The following is a 20,194-nucleotide window of genomic DNA, read 5'->3' as shown; positions in this document are numbered from 1 at the left end:
TGAATCATGATTATGTATATATTATATATGGTTTAAAAATAAAAAAATTAATAAAAAATCCCATGATTAAAATATTTGGAGTTTCTTTTTATGGTATATTTTGATCCCTTTTCAAGTATGTTTTTCGATTAATTTTATTTATAATTTATGAATATTTTTTAGAGTTGTAAGATTAAGCTATGTAGTGTGCACAATCCAACTGCTCAATAGGATTTTCAAGATACTAAATTCATTTATGCATTCAAAAATGAAATATAATTCTAAATATGTTATTCATTTTCTTACTATGACTAACAATATTATTTTATTTAGAAAGTACTTTATTTTTATTTTAAAAAGTCACATGTCAGCTTCATGTTAAGCAATAACTAAATCACACATAGCCTTTATATTGGGCAATCCCTTCGCCCAATAAAAACCTAATAAATGCAAGTGGCTTAGGCAACAAGAAAATCTATTAATAAAACCATTAAAAGTTAATAGGTACAATTTGTCAATCTTAACCACAAGAAGATGGAGAACTAATTAAAATTAGAATTATATCTCTTTTATAATAACATGATTTACGAGAGCCATGACTTTTGATCCTTTTATTCTAAATTGACATTATCAAGATATAAAATCAATAAATAAATGATTAATAAATACATTAAACAAGATTATTTTTTATAAATATCATAATATATATTTTTAAGTAACAATAAGATTATTTTTTATAAATATGATAAGATATTTTTTTAAAGAAATATGGTAGGGAAAATCTGTTAACATTTTGGTTTTTTTAGTTTTCGATTACATAGAAAATAAATAATAAAAAAATATGATTAAAATAATGAGTTTTATATTATATAATGAAAAGAAATCTTATTCTTTAATTATTTAAAAAAACTAAAATTTTTAATTTGAAAATATATATTTAATTTTTATAATAAATTAAGGAAATTAAAAAAAATGAAGAGGATGATGAGAACTTCAATTTTAAACCCTACAACTAAAAAAATATAAATCAGCGATTAGTGATTTTAATGGGACTCTTCGACTTCAAGATAACATAGTTCTAAGACTACTATGTAGTTGAATTTTCTATTTCTTTATGGTATTGAGTATGGTATTAATTTTTCTTTTGATTATATATTAATTTATTTTTTACCAAAATAATTTGTTTTTTATCTATAGTTTAATATTAGGAATTCAATTTTTATTATTTTTTATAATTATTTAAATTTATTTATCTGTAAACTAATTGGTTGAGATCTTATTATAAGATTTTTAGTAACTTTTTAATTTATTAGTTACTTTTTTTTGTTTTGTTTCTCTTTTATTTAATTTTATGAATTTTTTTTATTATTAATTTTATTATTTGATTTTATGATTGATTTTTTATTTTATTTAATTTTATGATTGATTTTATTTATTTATTTAACTATATGATTTTTTAAAAGTAAAGGGAAAATAAGAAAGTCTATGATTTTTTTTTTTTTTTCTTATTTAACTTTTATGAAAAAAACCTTTTAAAAAATCAATATTAATTGTAATTTTCTAAATGATTAGTGATCTAATAAATTTTATTAGAGAATTATTAATTTTTAATTTTCTATTAAAACATAATATATAAAATCCACATCAATATAAAATAAAATAATCTAGATTTTCATATAAATTAAATTAAATATTTTGTTTTTCTTATTTTAATTCCAAAGACAACAAACTAAGCAAGACAGTTGGGAAGGAAACAAGTTTCCATTTACTTGTAGGGACATATAGGAAAATTCCCAATTTTTCCATAAACATTATCCTGTCTCTGAAGATTATAAATTTATCTAGTTTTCCCCTGGATAAGATCATTACCAACATTTGGATAGGTTTCTATATTTTGAATGAATTATCTAAAAACATATGTAACATCCAAATCACAATAGCTGAACTATTTTGTGTCTTTTGTAATTTCATAGTTCAAATTCAAATTTATTTTGGTACTTATAAAGTATATTAGGCATATTCATGGCAAGTATTTGTCTCTTGTATGTATGCTTTAATTGGTCCACCAAATTGTTTTCAACATTTTTTTATTTACTTAATTAATTGAGTTAATTCACACTTTCACTTCATTTTCAACCATTGTCTTGATTATAGGGATTTCACTAATTACAGGAATTCTACTCGGCTTTGATAATTCAGTTTTCCTTCATAGTTTGAAATGTAGGCAATGCTACTAAAGAGACCTTTTGTCCTCCTTAACTTATTTTGTTAGTCTTGATCTATGATTCATTTGATATTAGATAAATCAATTTTTCAATCAATTTTCATCACAATTTACATGAACAATGAAGAATTATAAAGTTTTATTGCTTTTACTTTCAAACCGTCTTATATTTTTATATGACATCTATCATTGTAATTTGTAACTATAATTTACTCCAATTTCCCTATATTTAAACTAAGTAATGTATCACTCATTAAAGTTATATAATTTTATTATAGTTTCACCTTTCAACTATCCAAACTCCAATTTCCCTATATTTAAACATTGTTAATTTCCGTTGCATAAAATATTCCATATTCATGTAATGATAATTAAAAGATTTATTTTTCGCCTAAAAAATTGTTCCACGGTATTACCCATTCATGTCATCATATCAATTCATCATGCTAAAAATCAATAAACAATGAAATTATCGAACTGTGACCGTCTTCAACTATCGTCACTTTGCGAGCGTACGAATCTCCTGCCCTTAAGTTAACAACTCTGCCACAGGTAAAGTTGGCAGCGATCCTTCAACAAATGTGTACTAAAAAGGGTCAAATTTTGAAATAGCTTAGCTATTCTGAATGTAATGAACATTGACAATGTGCAAATTTTCAAAAGGAGACTTATATTTCAAATTTCAATATTATATCCATTGGTTATGGTATCAGGGTGGGTGAGTCATGGTATCAGGGTGGGTGAGTGGAAGTTGTGCTAGCTGTTACACCATCTCCATTTTCAATGTAATGCGTTTATCATCTTCAAGGAGTTGGAGTGAAAACCTTGCGTATCAAAATATACAAAGCCCTAACTAAAAGGAAAAAGAGGCAGTACATTCTTCAAAGACAGGAGAATCTGTTACACCTCTCTAAGTTAGCTCCTCAGAAATTTTGGAGGCAGATTCTAACTAGGAAGACTAAGGATAATAATAAAATTGCTCTTCATGATTGGAATTCCTATCTTAAAAAGCTTTATGAATCTCCAAGTGTCATGGATAATTTGGAAACCCTTCTCACAACGAAAGAAGTTTTCTCTTTAGAAGACATTAAGTTTGGGGTTAATCGCCTCGCTAATGGGAAAGCTAAGGACATTGAAGGTTACCAAGCGGAAATCTTAGAAATTGGAGGTCCTGTCCTCATCCCCCACATCCACAAGCTTTTCAATCAAGAAGTCAAGCAAGGGTTCCCTAAACCATAGACTGAGAGCCTCATTATCCCTATTTTTAAAAGTGGGGATACAAATAACCCCTCTAATTATCGAGCAATTATGATCAGCCCTCTCTTAGCCAAGTTATATGGTAGTATTTTGGAAAAGAAGTTAAGCATATGGCTTGAAAGTGAAGGTAAGCGGGCTAAAGGCCAAGCAGGTTTCAGAAGGCATCACTCAACAACAGACCACCTTGTTACGCTTAGGATCATTGCGGAGGAATGTCGTAATGATAAATCCAATTTATTTTGTTTCTTTGTGGACTTTAGAAAGGCTTTCAATACGGTTCCTAGATACAACCTTTGGAATAGATTAGAAGAGCTAAAGGTTCCTCTCGAGTTGAGAGCTGCCGCTATAAGGTTATACGAGAATGTAATTGCCAAGCTAAAGAGCAATGAAGGGTGGTCGAAAGATATTAAGTGTAACATTGGAGTTAAACAAGGTTTCCCCCTCTCCCCTACCCTATTTGGCATTTACATCGATAAGCTCGAAGGCTATTTAGAGGAAGCAGGATGTGATGGCACGATCTTAGCTGGGATAGTCGTCATCCTTCTTCTTTATGCTAACGATATTCTTCTTTTGGCAAGGTGCCCATCTGATCTTAATAAGCAACTTAGGCTTCTTAAGGATTTCTGCTCTACCATGGGTATGACTGTTAACACTGACAAAACAAAAGTTATGATTATCAAATCCAAGAAGGACACTTACGCTGATTTTATGTATGACAATAATAACTTGGAGGAAGTGTATTCTTACAAGTACCTAGGAATTGATATTCATCACAAGCTCAACTGGAACCATAGCATTGAGAAAAGGATTAATGGGGGGTGGAAAGCTTACTTTGGTCTTGAAAATAATTGTAAAATAGCAAACCTTGTAATGTGGGATAAAAAGAAGTTCCTCTTTGAAACTTTAGTCACTCCTGTTATCTTATATGGCTGTGAGGTTTGGGGTTGCAGCATCTCCAGAGAATCATGGAGAAAGATTGAGCAAATCCAGAAGCGTTTTATAACTTATAACCTGAAAATTAAAAGTAATACACCCTATCCTATTATCCTTATAGAAGCAGGTTTTTCCCCTATTGAAAGCCTAGCTATGCTTAGGTTTCTGTTGTACAAGCACAAAATCAGTAACATAGACGATCATAGACTTCCTAAGCTAGCTTTAAATTCTAGCCAAAACCACCTAAGGCTCAATCGAGGGTGGCATAAAGACACAAGGGCCTGGTTAAACTATTGGGAGATCAACGAAAATGATGCATTGCAAAACATAAATAACATTAAAGATATTGTTACTTCTAAGTTCAAAGAAAAAATGTGGTGTGAGAAAGACTTAGCGACTAAAAGAAAATTAAGTTATTATAAGAAGGTCATCAACCCCACCCTAGAAGATCAAAAGTATCTCTCTATTTTAACTAGCTCAAAGAAGAAAATTAATATAGCAAAGATTAGAACGAATTCTCATGAGCTCCATAGTGAAACAGGTCGTTGGGTAGTTCCTAAAACGCCATGGACGGAAAGGATCTGCCGTATATGTGAGAATAGGAACATCGAGGATGAAAACCACTTCCTCTTAGAGTGCCCCGCATATAACCACATTAGATCTCAGTTTCACAATCTTTGTTACAATACTGACCTTCCTAGCCTTTTACAATGTCAAAATTATAGTGAGCTCGGGAGGCTTCTCTCCAAGCTTTTTGAGCATAGAAATAAAATCTTAAATCAAAATAGATAATTTGTTTCTTTAGGTCCGATAGACCATTATTTGGTCTCAGTGGATGTTCACCACCACCACCACCACCACCACCACCACCACCATCATCATCATCATCATCATCATCATCATTATTTTCCTGTTAATATTATTTAAATTAAAATTATTTAAAAAAATTATTAAAAAAAATTAATATAAAAATAGTTTAATAATTTAAACCCTAATAATATTTTATAAAAATAAAACTCAACCTCATTTAAAAATAAATCACAATATATTAAAATTTCATAAAAAAAAATTTATAATAATAAACCCTGATAATGAATAATAAGCATTATCAATACCATTTACTAACTAATTTATAATAATCTTTACGAACTAAAAAATGAAATAAAAATAAAATTATTTCAATACTTTTATAGTAAAGACAAAAATACAGCATCAAGTTAGACATTCCATCAAAAATATATCATCGAGTTAAACATTACATCCCAACCAGATAAACAATCTGAATCACTTCGTCACAAAATCCCAATAAACGAGAAATATGTTGAGTTTCAATAAAATCCAGAAGCATTTTAGAAATTTCTCCAATGACTTGTGCTGTGGGTCTGATTGGAGGAATGGAAATGTGGTCAGTCTGAACGAAAACAAAAAGCTTTTTCTACTTTTGTCCAGAAACTTGCGTACTGGATCTGAGCGGAAAGGGTGGAAGTGTGGTCAGCCTAAAAGATATGGACAAGGATTTTATAATTTATTCCAATAAAGCAGTATGGTTTGGACTCAGAGGTTTATGTGGATCCACCAATGCCGTTGCAGTAATGGAAGTGTGCAAAAGGAAATTTTTATGCGTTTACTTTTGCGATACAATTTCACTGAAATTGTGAAATTTTGTTTGTGTTTATTTAAATTGTAATTTTAGATATTTAAATAGATTTTAATGGTTTAAAAGCGTTAAAAGAAGCCTTATAATGGTTAAAAAAATTATTTCATTTTAAGATATATGAAGTTTTGTTGACTTTTTATATTTTTTTAATTGTCATATTGATTCTCAAGGGAATATATTTAGTATATGTTTAGTGTTAATGTTTATGTTGTTGTAGTGTATTCAAGAGTGAGTTATTTTTAGTGTGATTTTTTGGAAGTTTTTTAGATGGAGTTTCTGATCTAATTTCTCTAAAATCCTGTAAGAATTTATTGAAATCACAAGTTTATTTTCTGATCTAATTTTTGTAAAATTCCGCAAGAATTTATTGAAATCACAAGTTTGATAGGTAACCCCTGCACAATGGAAGTGCCAGAGGGTTTTTGAGGGTTCTGAATCCATATATACACTAAAAAAACTAGTTTAAATAACACAACTCAAGATTTGACCTCAATTTTTTCACACAAATCAAGATTTGACCTCAATTTTTTCGACCAGAGCGAAGGCCAAAAAGTCACACTAAAGACAACTCCATTAAAGAGTTTATTAAGTTGCATTGAATTTTAATAAATTTAAAAAATTAGATTCATGCCACCTGGCTCCTCATCCACCAATTTCTTAGGGATTTGAGATTATTCCAAATCTAATAAACTCCTCCATGATAAGCTTCTCATTATTATTCATAACATTCATTTATATATAAGCAAATTTTATTTAGTAAAATGATCTATTATTTTTAATTCGTGGCACCCACCCACGAATTCCAGGGATTTGAGGTTATTCTCATTTTAATAAGTTCCTGCATGATAAATTCTTCATTAATTATAACATTTATTGATAATTCATTTTTTCCAAAATTAAAATTGGCTAATAACTTCTTTATACATAATTAATCACATAAATATGTACATTAGTAAAACATTCTTCATGGTACAATAAAAACCTTAAACTATATAAAACACATAGAGAATCATTTGTCGACGCGTTTCGAAACAACTAGTGTGGTTCATTTGTCCTGACGATGAACCACACTAATTGGTTCGAAACGCTTCGACAAATGATTCTCTATGTGATTTTGCTGAAATCTCTAACAATCAAGTATGGATCACAGAAGTCTAAACTCTTTATATAAAACACATTAATATTTTTAACATGGTTTACCACTCATACTAAACCAGGTGGATAGTGCTGACTACTCTTTTGGAAAATAACACGTTGGATTGTACTTATGCGAATCTAGACTATTCTTTTGGAAAACAGCACGTTGGATTGTATTTGATAGGAATCTCGCACATAATGTGCGGTCTCTTGTGAGCCGTTAACTGCCAAACATCTAGATATTGTGGACAAGTTCTGGAATACCATGACGTAATGTATATTTGAAAATTTTAGTAGCCGACGTAATGTACCTAACCCTTTGCATTGACTCTTGAGGCCCAAACTTCGAAGGCACAAGCACAGCTGATATAGACAGGACTCTCTGTTGTTGTATTCATTGTCGTGTTTCAATCAGATAAATCCTTGCAGAGATGGCTGCCTCCTCAAAAGTTTATCAGAATAAGCGAGAGAGAGAAGAGTATTCGAAGGGTGAACTGATTCTGCCAGATGCGAAGAGAAGCAATCCCGGAAGGCTAGTGCATGATGGTGATCTCATAGATTTTGTTGCGAAGATCGATAATGTGGATGCTAATAACAGCAGTCCAGAAGCAACCCAGCCAGTGATTCCCCCAGATGGCGAGTTCAGGCTCAACGGTGTTATAAAGTGTTTGGAAGATGAAATTGGTTTGAAAGCCCAAACAGATTATAAATTAAAGCCCACCGATGAAAAGGCCAGTACTGATCAGATGGGTTTAACTAGGCAAGGCGAATTAACTGCAGAGGAGAATTTTGAAGCGACCTCAGTGACGTCTGCTATAGCAGACTTCACTTATTACGGTAATGCTTATGAAGACTTTGATTTCTTTGCAGAACATTTTTCTCCCTATGAATTTGGATTCATCATGCAGAGCTACATCGACCCAGAGTCAGGGCCCGATATTATATATTCGGACCTCACGCATGCATATGCTGAGCCCATGGAGCTTTCCTATGGATCTCTGTGGGAGGATGATATTTGGCAGTTGAATGAAGAGCCGATCATTTAAAATGATTCTGAATCACCACAAGAAGTAGAATTTGGAGCTGGTGATCCTTGATTGTTGGGTTTGCAAGAAAAACATAGTCAGAACCAAGAATATAACTTCAGTCCCAACCTATTTGTTGTGAACTGCAGTAACTGAGCCGTGTGTAACTTGCCACTAAAAAGTTGTGGATTAAAAGACGAATGCAGGCGCAAAACATTCGTTTTCCTTGAATCTTTAGTTTCGTGTTGTCTAATATTATCTATATTTTCACAAATTGTTCTGGCGATTTTGTATACATTTTGAGAAAATGTTGTGGATAAAGTTTTAACCTCTCTCTCACTTTTTTATTTTTTCAATCTGTGGTGTTTTTTTTTTTTCAATCCGTGGTGAAACGAATTGTTGATCGACTAAGTTTGACTTGATTCTATTTCCAGAATATGCTGTCATAACCCTGTCGATTTCGATCATTTCGGACTTCTAATCAGTTGGTAGATGTGTTATTACAAAATGGCTGAAAGTGGCTGGAATTTAGGTAAAAATTTTCAAAAATTCTTATAGAGGTAGTTTTTGATGGTTTTTAGGGTGAAAATGGATTAGCACCATCAAAAATGTCTAAAACACCTAAAATTTTTAAATTTTAGATTTACAGAAATCCTTGTCAGATTTTCTCTTAATATAACAAAAATTTCCATAACTCTCTCCACAAAGTCCTCGACCTCGTTAGCCTACACGTTTCAAAAATGTTACATTATAACGAAATATTTATTATTTATACACGTTTCAAAAATGTTACATTATAACGAAATATTTATTATTTATTATTGCAGTTGCTGGCTGACCTTCTTTCTGGAGAACATACAGCGATGCTATTTTAGAATTTCGTTATCTGATCGTTCATCGAATGAACTGCGGTATCAATTTTGAAATTGCTGATATCGTCGTAGTGTAACTTTGCCGTTGGATTTTCGCTTTAGCATCAAAACCAATCCTCCAGCATTGTCATAATAATTGATATTTTGTAATCTTTTTAACGCGTTTTGATTTCGAATATGATAGGGTTCTAATACAAGTTTGGAGGTTATATCGATTCTTTATTATACTTGCCCACGCAAGATCACGATTCTATCATCACAAAATATGCTATGGCTAGTTGTTGTTCTTAATTATTTGGCATACTGCCTGCGAAAAAATAAAGATTAAATTTTCCAAACAAAATTAGTATCTCTTCTTATGATTACAAAATTTAGTGCTCATGGCTAGGCTTACTTATATTGCAGTTTTTAAAAATAATTTAGAATTTAATAAACCAGAGTTAGCTCAAAAAAAATGATCTTGTTTCTTTCTAAAATCTGTAATTCAATTAAATTTCGGGTTACAGAAGTAGAATTGTTGGAGTAACTCTTACTTGCCATATAAGAAATAAAGAAAGTTGGGGCAAACTTATATGGATTATTCTGAACAAAATAACTAAATTTGACATAACTATTATAGTTTTCTATAGTTATATATGGGATCATTTGTAATCAAAATGTACTATAACTACTAAGAAAGTTAGGGATGAACATTTATGAGATTGGTTCGAAGTTGGAATAAAATAAGTTTGACATAACCAGTATGGTTATTTATGTATATGGGACAATTTGTAATTAAAATGTAACATAGAGGACTGCTATGTAATTATGAATTATATTTCATTTTTTAATGCATAAATGAATTCAGTATCTTGAAAATCTCATTGAGCGGTTGGATTGTGCACATTACATCGCTTAAGCTTACAGCTCTAAAAAAATCTTCATAAATCATAAATAAAATTTATCAAAAATCATACTTGAAAAGGGGTCAAAATATACAATAAAAAGAAACTCCAAATATTTTAATGATGGGGTTTTTTAATATATGTTTTGATTTTTAAACCATATATATTATATACATAGTTGTGATTGACACATCTTTTTTTTTACAAGAACGGTTATGGGATTTAATTAACTGGTTGGCTAACAGCCTCAAAATCGGTTACAATAGGAGGAACAAAAATCTGCATGATTGTCCAACAGAAGGAAAAATTCTCCTACTCTTTTCAGCTTCCTTTTTTTACAATTGAAATAATGAGCTTTGGCTGCTAATTTCTCGAGCTGGAAGATACAAACAAACTGTTATAATAAAAGTCAATAAAACATGGCTTTTAAAGGGATTGGGTCCCAACAGGTGTCCTTGTCTCTGAGAATTGTGCTGACGTCTAAGAGAACAGCCTTGTTTGCCTCAATATCTGCTTCTTTGTTGTTGATTCTTAAGACATGAAAGTAATTCAATTTTAGGGACTTGGTCATGCTTTTGATCCTTGAAATAATCCTTTGCAAGTTGTAGATCAGCTAGCTTGGAATTGTTCACCACTGTACTTATGATAATCTGGGAATCTCAAAAGACGTTTGCCTCCTCAAATCCTAGCTCTTTGAGGAGTTTGACACCTTGAAAGAGGGCCATCGCCTTAGCTTGGATACTTGAGGAATGGCCTAATCCCCAAGCAAATCTGTGTGGAGGAGAACCTTTCGAATTGATGATAAACCCTCCCGCGCCAGCAATTCCTGGGTTCCTTTTTGCTTCCCCATCGAAGAAGAGAGATGGAAGAGGTTGATTGGACAACCAGTGCTGGAAGTCTTCTTCGTTTTTCCTGATTTGCCATTTTTTGATGGATGGAGGGGAGCTGCTCATTTTTCGGAATTTGAAGTTTTGGGCTCTGAGGTCTTTGAAATTTAATCCTCCCTCATAAATAGGTTTGGTGACTATTTCCCAATTGACTAGGGAAATCCTCTTCTCGTTATTCTTGCCTCCTTTCCAGAAGTAGGGTCTAATTAGCTCCTCCATATTTTTGATGATTCCCATAGGTGCTAGGAGGACTGAGAATTTGAATAGTGGAAAGCTGCTTAACACTGCTTTATTGAGCACTGATTTTCCAACGATATTGAGCCAAGAATCTCCCCAAGCTTTCATTTTGGTTTTGAATTTGTCTAGCTTTGGGTGCCAGTCCTTGCTCAGGGCCCTACTGTGGAAAATTGGCAGCCCAAGATACTTAAATTGACAGAGGCTGCGAATCCTAAGCATCTGGCTATTGCATTTACCATTGAAACAGGGGTATTCCAACAATAAATGTTACATTTTCCCTTGTTTAAAATGATGCCTGAAACCTTACTGTAATCATCTAGAAATTCTTTAAATTGTATAGTTGAAGGAAGAGAAGCAACCCCCAGCAGTATTGTATCATCCGCAAAGAGGGCATCACTGATATTTTTTGCCCCTCTTGCAATGCACAGGCCAATGATTTCATGCTCTTGTTGCTTTTTATCTAAGTTGAAACTGAGGACAGAGGCCTGAAGGACGAATAGGAGGGGTGAGAGGGGACATCCCTGCCTCACTCCTCTAGAGGCTTTGAAAAACTCTGCCACGCTACCATTCACTAGGGGGTTATCCAAGGTTCTGAAATGCATGGTCTGACCCAATTGATGAAAATTTGTCTGAATCCCAGTTTATGGAGCACATCAAACAAAAATTTATGCTTAACACGATCAAATACTATTGCAAGATCTAGTTTAATAGCCATACCTTTTTCCTTTCGATGGAGGCTGGAGTGGATTGCCTCTTGGACTAGCACGAAGTTATCTACCAGCTGTCTGCCCTGGATGAATCCTCCTTGGCTGTCGGGGATGATTTTGGGTAGAATTATTTTCAACCTGTTAGCTATCACTTTGGTTATGACTTTGTACCCAATATTGCATAAGGAAATTGGGCGGAATCTGCTAAAAGTGATTGCTCCTTTCTCTTTGGGAATGAGGGCAAGAAAGGCTGAATTTGTACCTCCTCCAATCTTCTGGCAGTCTTGGGACTTTTGGATCATTTTGAGAAACTCCTTCTCAACGATCTGCCAACAAGTTTGAAGAAATCTGGCCGTGAATCCATTGTGTCCGGGGGCTTTGTCAGGACCCATTGCGAAAAGGGCCTCCTTGACTTCCTTGTGAGTGATTTTGCTCTCAAGATTCTGATTCATTTTGGTGGTGATGAGATTAGGAACAGCGTTTAACAGACTCATTATACTCAGCTAATGTCTCCTCCCTGTGCATCTTCCCAAAGTGCTTGGAGGCAGCTTTTTTTATGCATGTGAAATCCTTCAAGACGTCGTTTTCTTCTTTAATTTCCCTGATGGAGTTTCTCCCTTTCCTGGCTTGGGCTTGTTTATGGAAAAAGGAGGAGTTTCTATCGCCTGATTTAAGCCAGAGACTTCTGGACTTGAGCCTCCAATATTCCTCTTCTGCCAGGCAGGCCTTGTGGAAGCTTTGGTCGAGCTTGGCCTCCTTTTCCAACTCTTCCTTTCTGATTTTCACTGCTTCAAGATGGAGGTGTTGGGTTTCTAGCTGGATTTGGATTTTTTTCCTTTGCGCAGCTGGGTTGGGTAGGGTCTTGACCCAATTTTTTAACATGGCTTTGACTCTTCTAATTTTTTCCTCCCACACGAAGAAGGTGGATCTCTTGGCTGGGTCTTTCCAACAATCTCTGGCCCTGTCCATAAAATCTACCTCTTTAATTCATAGAGAACTAAACCTGAATGGAATAGGCCCCAGGTCTTTGGGGGACAGCAGTTCCAAGCTCATAGGCTTGTGGTTTGAAATGCTGCTATGAAGGATGCGCGATCTAGCCTCTAATCCAAGGAGCAGGAAGGAACTTTGAACTAGAAATCTATCCAGTCTTGCGCTATGTGTCACGGACCAACCCTCTTGTTTGACCACGTGTACTTGCCAATAGTTGGCTTGATGTCTATCAGGTCCCAATCTTGCATGAGATCTTCCACTGCTTCCCTTGCTGGATCTCTGACATTACTGCCTCCTCTTTTTTCAGATGAGAGAAGAGTGAGGTTGAGGTCTCCGGCTATGATTATGTTCTCTAAATTTTCTAGATCTACCAAATTTCTTATGGCATCCCAACATAATTTTCTTTCACCTGCATTGTTAGGAGCATATACATTGACGAGACTAATAACTTCTTTAGAATATAAATGCTGTAATTTCAACAAAATCCATTGAGTGTTTAGGGACTCAGAGATTAGAGAGAACTTATTTGGATTCCAGAGCGACCCAAGCCCTTCGGATGCTCCATAGGCAGAGGTTGCATGCATTCCATTATACTTCCAGAATTTTCTGCTTTCTTGGAGGAAGGATGAGTCCTTCAGTTTAGTCTCCTGGATGAGAAGGATATTCGGGGCTTCCAGTCTTATTAGACTATTCATTTCTTCTTCCTTAGCTTTGGAGCCCATTCCCCTATAGTTCCAGGAGACTATCTTCATCATTTATTCTTGCTATGGAGAGCTCCTTTGGAGCTTTGGTTTGGATCCTCTTCGTCTTCAGGGTTTTTGAGAGGATTTTCTCTAGCGTTGGTTGGCTGCCCTATAACTTGTCTTTGTAAGTTTCTTGATCCCTTTCTTCCTTTGTTGACATTCGTCCTCTTGTAGATCTTTTGGGGGTAGACTATGAATCCCCTATCTCCCCTTCTTCCTCTGATTCCTCGGACTCTTGGGTTTCCTCCTCTTCTTCTGACATCTTCCATTTGGATCTCTATGGTACGCTTATGGATTTAGGCGGTGAGACTTCTTTCGAGATTTCTGTCTCTTGTGTGTTCATGGCTTCAGATCCCAGGATCTCAAATTTATTCCCTTGGCTTTCCATGAGTGGATGCTGTGCAGGGCCCGTTTGGGGCCTCTAGCATTAACATTTGCATTCTTTCTAAATGAAGGTTTGGATATTTTGGCATGGTTCCATCCTTCTTCCTTCCCTTTTTCCTCTACCCCTTTGGACGGGCAATCCCTGGCAAAGTGTCCATAGAATTGACACTTCCGACATTTGAACGACAGTTCTTCATAGTCCAACTTCTGAACATGCATGCAAGGACCTACCCTTATTTTGCTGGCTTCTGGTAATCCAACCTCCATATCTACCTCCACACAAATTCTGGCGTAGTTGTACTAGTCTTTGTTGTTAGCCTTGTCTATGAATTTCCCAAGAGTGTTTCTGATATGCTTCAGGGTTTCCCAGTTCCAAAAATGAACTAGTAGATTGGGGAGCCTTACCCACACCGGGACCGCAGAAGGCACATCCACCGCCGGATCGAAATTTGGCTTCCATTTGTTTAAATACAGCCCTTGTGGACCCATGAAGTAGGGGCCATTTCTGAAAATCAGATCCTTGTCTTCTTTTTCTGAGAATTCGAATAAGAAATATCCCCTTCTGAGGAAGTACGATGTAACCTTGTTTTTTATCAGCAGAGCCCAGTTTCTAGCAACCCAGTTCTCTATTGATTTCAGGGAGGGCCAGAGACCTGCAAACTGACCAACCAGAGCGCGGTCCACCAGAGATAGAGCTACTTGAATCGGACCTTCATGAGGGAGAGCGATCTTGGGGATGTCTTCTAACCTTTTCATGAACTTGGCGGCTTCCACAGCTTTCTTCTTGGGCAGAGAGGCCAACAAGGATCTAAAGGCCTTAGCAATGGAGGACGGGGAAGGCGAGGAAGGCCCCTGATGGGGATTCGATTCCTCCATGGAGAGCAGCAGGACAAACCCTAACCGACCGCAGCCAGAAGCTAGAGCCTTCGGCCAAATGCTAGCCGATTGCAGTCTGAGGCAAGAGCCCTCGGCGGACCCGCCCGCAGGGATCGAAGAAGTGCAGGAGTAGGTGCGCGCGTGGTATTCTAGATCCGCCGAGTGCGGATCTCATAGGATGCACGACCGAGCAAGTGCGCGTAGAGCTTAGAGCTAGGACCGTTGCAAAACTAATCAAACCTTGAATGTTTGTGATTGACACATCTTACTTAATATAAACATTGAAATATTTATTTATGAACCTTGTCCACCTTAATTATTTTGTTGTTATTACTCTATTTTTAAACAGAATTCAATATTACTTAATTTTATATATTGAAATAATTTGTATTGTATATTATTATTATTATTATTATTAATACTTTTAATAGCGACATATTAATTTTATAGTAGTATATAAATAAATTGAATATCTTTGTGTTATCACTCTTATCACAAAGTAACTAGCTTATTATACTTCAATTACTTCTTTTTTTAAAACATTAAAACATTTTATTATTCTTAAAAAACACACTAAAATGTATATTTTTTAAACTCTCTCTCTCTCTCTCTCTCTCTCTCTCTCTATATATATATATATATATATATATATATATTCAAACAATTTATATAAGTTTTATATTGATATATTTTTTTAAAGTATAAAAATTATTTTTTTTCCTTACACTAAAAAGTGATTTTATTTTTATTTTTTAAATTACTTTATATTTTTCTAAAATTAATATAAAATTAAACTGCTTTACACGTTTATTGAAATATTTCATTTATAATAAAGAGTAAGAGTGAAATATTTTTACCACATCTACTTCATGTTATATTATAATACTTTTAATTAAAAATATCAAAACGTGTATATTCATTTTCTATTATTATTATAGTTTACATATATTATTGTGGTGGTATAAATATTCCGTTTTGTGAATATGAACGATTACACTAACATACAAATTTTAGGTTGTAATAAATAAATTCATTTTCATGTTAAAGCCATTGCAATGGTGTAGATATATATTTTTGGTGTGAAAAACATTAGATTGACATGCATATTGTAGTTAGAGGCCAAATATTCCCTTTATAGAGCAAACAAGATGGTTTAAGAAATAGACAATAAAAAAGACAACAAAGAAACGGAATCATAGCAATAACTATGAATTAAACCAACTCAGAAACCTACAAGTACAACCCATCATAGAACCACTCATTAACCAAATAACTTACAGCTCTATAACGCTCCGTCTCTACATTATTCTAACATCCTCCCTTAATGGAAAAATGATTTTTTCACAATGCCTAATTGTTTTCTACATATTTCAAAGTTTTATTTCTAAGATGCCTGGAAAATATGTCAGATACATGCTCACTTGTATCATAATAGACTAAGTCAATCTCCTTTGAGTGTATCTTTTCCTTCACAAAATGGTGTCGGACTTTAACATGTTTTGTTCTAGTATGATAAATTGGATTATTTTCCAACTTAATGGAACTCTAGTCATCATAGTTGGTATTTTTTTTCACCCTCTTTGTTTTTCTCCAACATCTTCAAGAATCCTCCTTAACCAAACAAATTCACAAGTTGCACTAGTCAAGGCTTTATATTCAACATTTGTGGATGACAGGGAAATAATTGGATTTTTATTGTTATTCCATTATATGATCCTCGATCGCATATGAAATTCATATCTAGAGGTTGATTTTCTATCATCAAGATTTCTAGCCCAATATGAATCAGAATAATTTTCGAACCAAATATAAAATTAATAAGTATACATAATACTAAAATTGTGTGTTCCTTTCAAATATAGAGGGACTTTATTTGTTGCTTTCGAGTGTCTTTCACAAGGCTTAGCCATGAGTTGACTAAGGATGTTGACATAATATGGCATATCTAGCCTAGTAGTGGTGAGGTAGTTCATACTTCCCACTAGTTGATGTTACAAAGTTCCATCCACCTCTTTAGCCCCATTATCTCTGTACAATTTAGCATTTAAAGGAGTAGATATTGCCTTGCACTCAATCATATTGAACCTTTTAATGATTTCCTTTGTATATTTGTTTTTTGTGGTGAGTGTCTTACTAGATTCCCGATAAACTTCAAGGCCTAAACAATAATAGAATTCACAAAGATCCTTCACCTCAAATACCTATGACAACTAACTTTTAATTTCTTTAATCAACTTGGATTTATTTCCTATTATGATAGGATCATCAACATATAAACATATCAAAGAAATATCTAGTTCTTCATGTTTCGTGATGTATAGGTTAGGATCACGTTTTCTTCTCACAAAACCTTTATCATAAAACGAAGAATCAATTTTCACATGCGAAGATCTCGGTGCCTGTTTCAAACTGTATACAACTTCCTTTAACCTGAAAACAAGATGCTCTTGTCCCCTCTTTACAAACTCTTCAAGATGAACCCAATAAACTTTTTATTTTAACTCACTTTCAAAAAATAAGATTTGACGTCTAACTGATGCATTCTCCAACTATGCTTTGTAGCTAATATAACCATGATTTTAATCGTGTTCAACACAGCTACAGGTGAAAATGTATATTCATAATCAAATCCCTATTTTTGTGAATAACCTTTTGCAACCAATGTAGATTATATTTATCAATATGGCCATTAACATTAAACTTGGATTTGTATAACCATTTGCATTCCACGGGAACTTTAATTTTCACCGATTTTGTTAATTCCCATGTGTCATTCTTCATTATAGAGTTATATTGTTAATTCATTGCATCTCTCCATTCTTTATCTTCTTTAGTTTCTTTATAACTTGAAGGTTCTACAACATTCATTACATGAGACATTAATGCATGATCTTTATACCTTATAGATGCCTGAATTCGATGTGATGTCGTTCTTGGATTTCTACTTATTTCATCTTTCTTTCATCTTTGTGGACTCTCTTCATGTCTTCTTGGAGTGTAATCAATGATTTATGCTTCTTTCTTTGAACAAGTACCTCTTCCTACGATTTTTCTTGTTCATGTTCAAAACTTGTATCTATTTAGACATAATCATCAGTATCATGCCATAAACCAGTATTGTACATTTTATAACCATCAGATGTTAGGAAGAAATACTGATTTGCACGGGCGGTGGGGGGAGTGTATCAATATATTTAAAATCACTTTAACTTTTCATTTGATATTTTGATATTTGTACGCTATTGTCATTCATGAAACCTGTGTATGTACATGACTATGGTAAATGCAAACCGTGTATATCTAAATAACTAAGTTTTATGTGTTTCATCATATGTTCATCTTCCACCAGTACCTCATTATGTCATTATCCATTAATTAAATAGTCATCATGAGCAATAAGAGCAGAATAAACCATCACACAAAAGAAACACATGATAACACCAAGATTTTTAGGTGGAAATCCAATGTGGGAGAAAACCACCATTTTCATCGTTTCTATCTTCTTTCTTATTATATAGAGAAAATATTCTTACCATCTTGTGCTGGCATCAAATCTTACGACCACACAGGCACCCACCTGTAGGAGGCTACAACCTACACCCATTTTCCAACACCCACTGGAAGGGAGCTCTGACCCCCTTGTTATAGCATCATTTAGCACTCCAGTAGTTTTGATGCTCTATTATGGCCTTACGTATCCCTTTCCCTTACAGACTTTATCATTCATTAAAAAAAAATATTTAGATTTCCGTAAGTGGCTTTACCCTTTAAAACATGCATGCACACGTGGGTACCATAAAAAAGAACTACTGCATACGACTTAAAATATGAAAGAATAAAATAATTTCCTATTTTTCGGGCAGGTTTACGGGTTTCAATGAAATCCCACCTATAGGAGCAAGTGGCCTAACTGAATCAACTGATTTCTGGTGGTATTTATACACCTCATGGGAAGGCCTAATAATATCAAGGAGATAATATATCAAAATTATAGTATTTTCGGTCCATAGATCAATTTATGTACTAGCAGTATTCGCTCTGAAAATTTATGAAATGTTGTATCTAGAGGATACTGAGGGTTGGAGCCTTCAATGAGGAAGTCCAAGCTTCCTACCAGTAGTGGCTGGTGATTTGATCAGGGGGATGGAGCTCCCTTCTAGTAGCAGCTGGAGAACAAGTGAATATTTTAGCCTTCTGTAGGCCGACAGCTACATCCTAGTAAACATATCGGCTAGTACGAAAGCTAGGGGGTTGTAGCTTCCTTCCAGTAGAAATTGGAGAACAAGAGAAGGTTGTAACCTTCTGTAGGTGGGTCCCTGCATACTGGTATGTGTATGTACTAGTACAATATTGTAAACAAATTATTCTTTATATTAAAAGAAGATAGAGACAACAACAGCAGGTGGTTTTTCCCCCGCATTGGGTTTCCACATTAAATATTGGTGTATGTGTGTTTCTTATGTGTGATGGTTTATTCTGTTATTACTGCACATGGTTACTAATTAATGTTCAATAAAGTATTGATGCACCGATTAAAGATCAACATATGATGAATTAACTGAATCATAAGCTCATTGGATATACGTTGGTTGCATTAAGAATAGTTGCATGCACACGTGAGTTCCCTTCACTGAAGTAGCGTATATAAATATTATTATGGAAATGAAAAAGTTAATGATTTGTAAATATTGATTCACCCCCCACTAGTATTATTTCCAACAATTCGTATTAGAGTGGGTCCTTTGGCAGAAGCTTGATCGCTTGAAGTAGATCTGTAGTAACAATGGGAAAGAAGCAAAAGAAGAAAGCACCTCAAAAGAAGTAGACATCTTAAAGGAATGCAATAGTGCGAGAGACGATTGGCCATTGTGTGGAAGCAACTCCTCACATTCAGAATCACCTCAGAATGAAGATGAATAAGAAAAAGAATTATCAGGTATGGATTTGTTGTCCTCTAGTGATACATTTCTCTGTTCATTTGAAGATAATGAATGTGAGGGCGAAACAACTGAATTTTCTCTTATGGGTGAAAGAGAAAGAAATCAAATAGAGGTAGAATTTAAAAGGCTCACAGACACAATTAGAGATAAAGAAGATCTAATTGATAAAGGGGAATGTTCCTACAAAGAAGAAGTTACCAGATTAAAATCTTAGTTGGAGGAAGGAAACGAAGTAAGGAAGTAGTACAAAGAAAAGGAGGATCAATGTCAAAGGCTGTAGGGTGAAGTGACATCATTGAGAAATGGAGCGAATGAAAAGGACACAACATCCAAGGAACTTATAGAAAGAACCAACTACTGTGAAGGTCTTCAAGACGTGGTCGTTTCTCTAATAGAAGATCTCAAAATTTCAAATAAGTAGAATGAAGAACTACTCCAAACATTTGAAGAAAAAGAAAATGA

This window comes from Pinus tabuliformis, chromosome 4_2, assembly GCF_031772625.1.
Source record: "Pinus tabuliformis cultivar Carrire ecotype Pingquan chromosome 4_2, CPIR1, whole genome shotgun sequence".
In the NCBI taxonomy this organism is placed as follows: Eukaryota; Viridiplantae; Streptophyta; class Pinopsida; order Pinales; family Pinaceae; genus Pinus; species Pinus tabuliformis.
The sequence above is the reverse complement of the archived record's forward strand: the minus strand, read 5'-3'. Positions refer to the sequence as shown.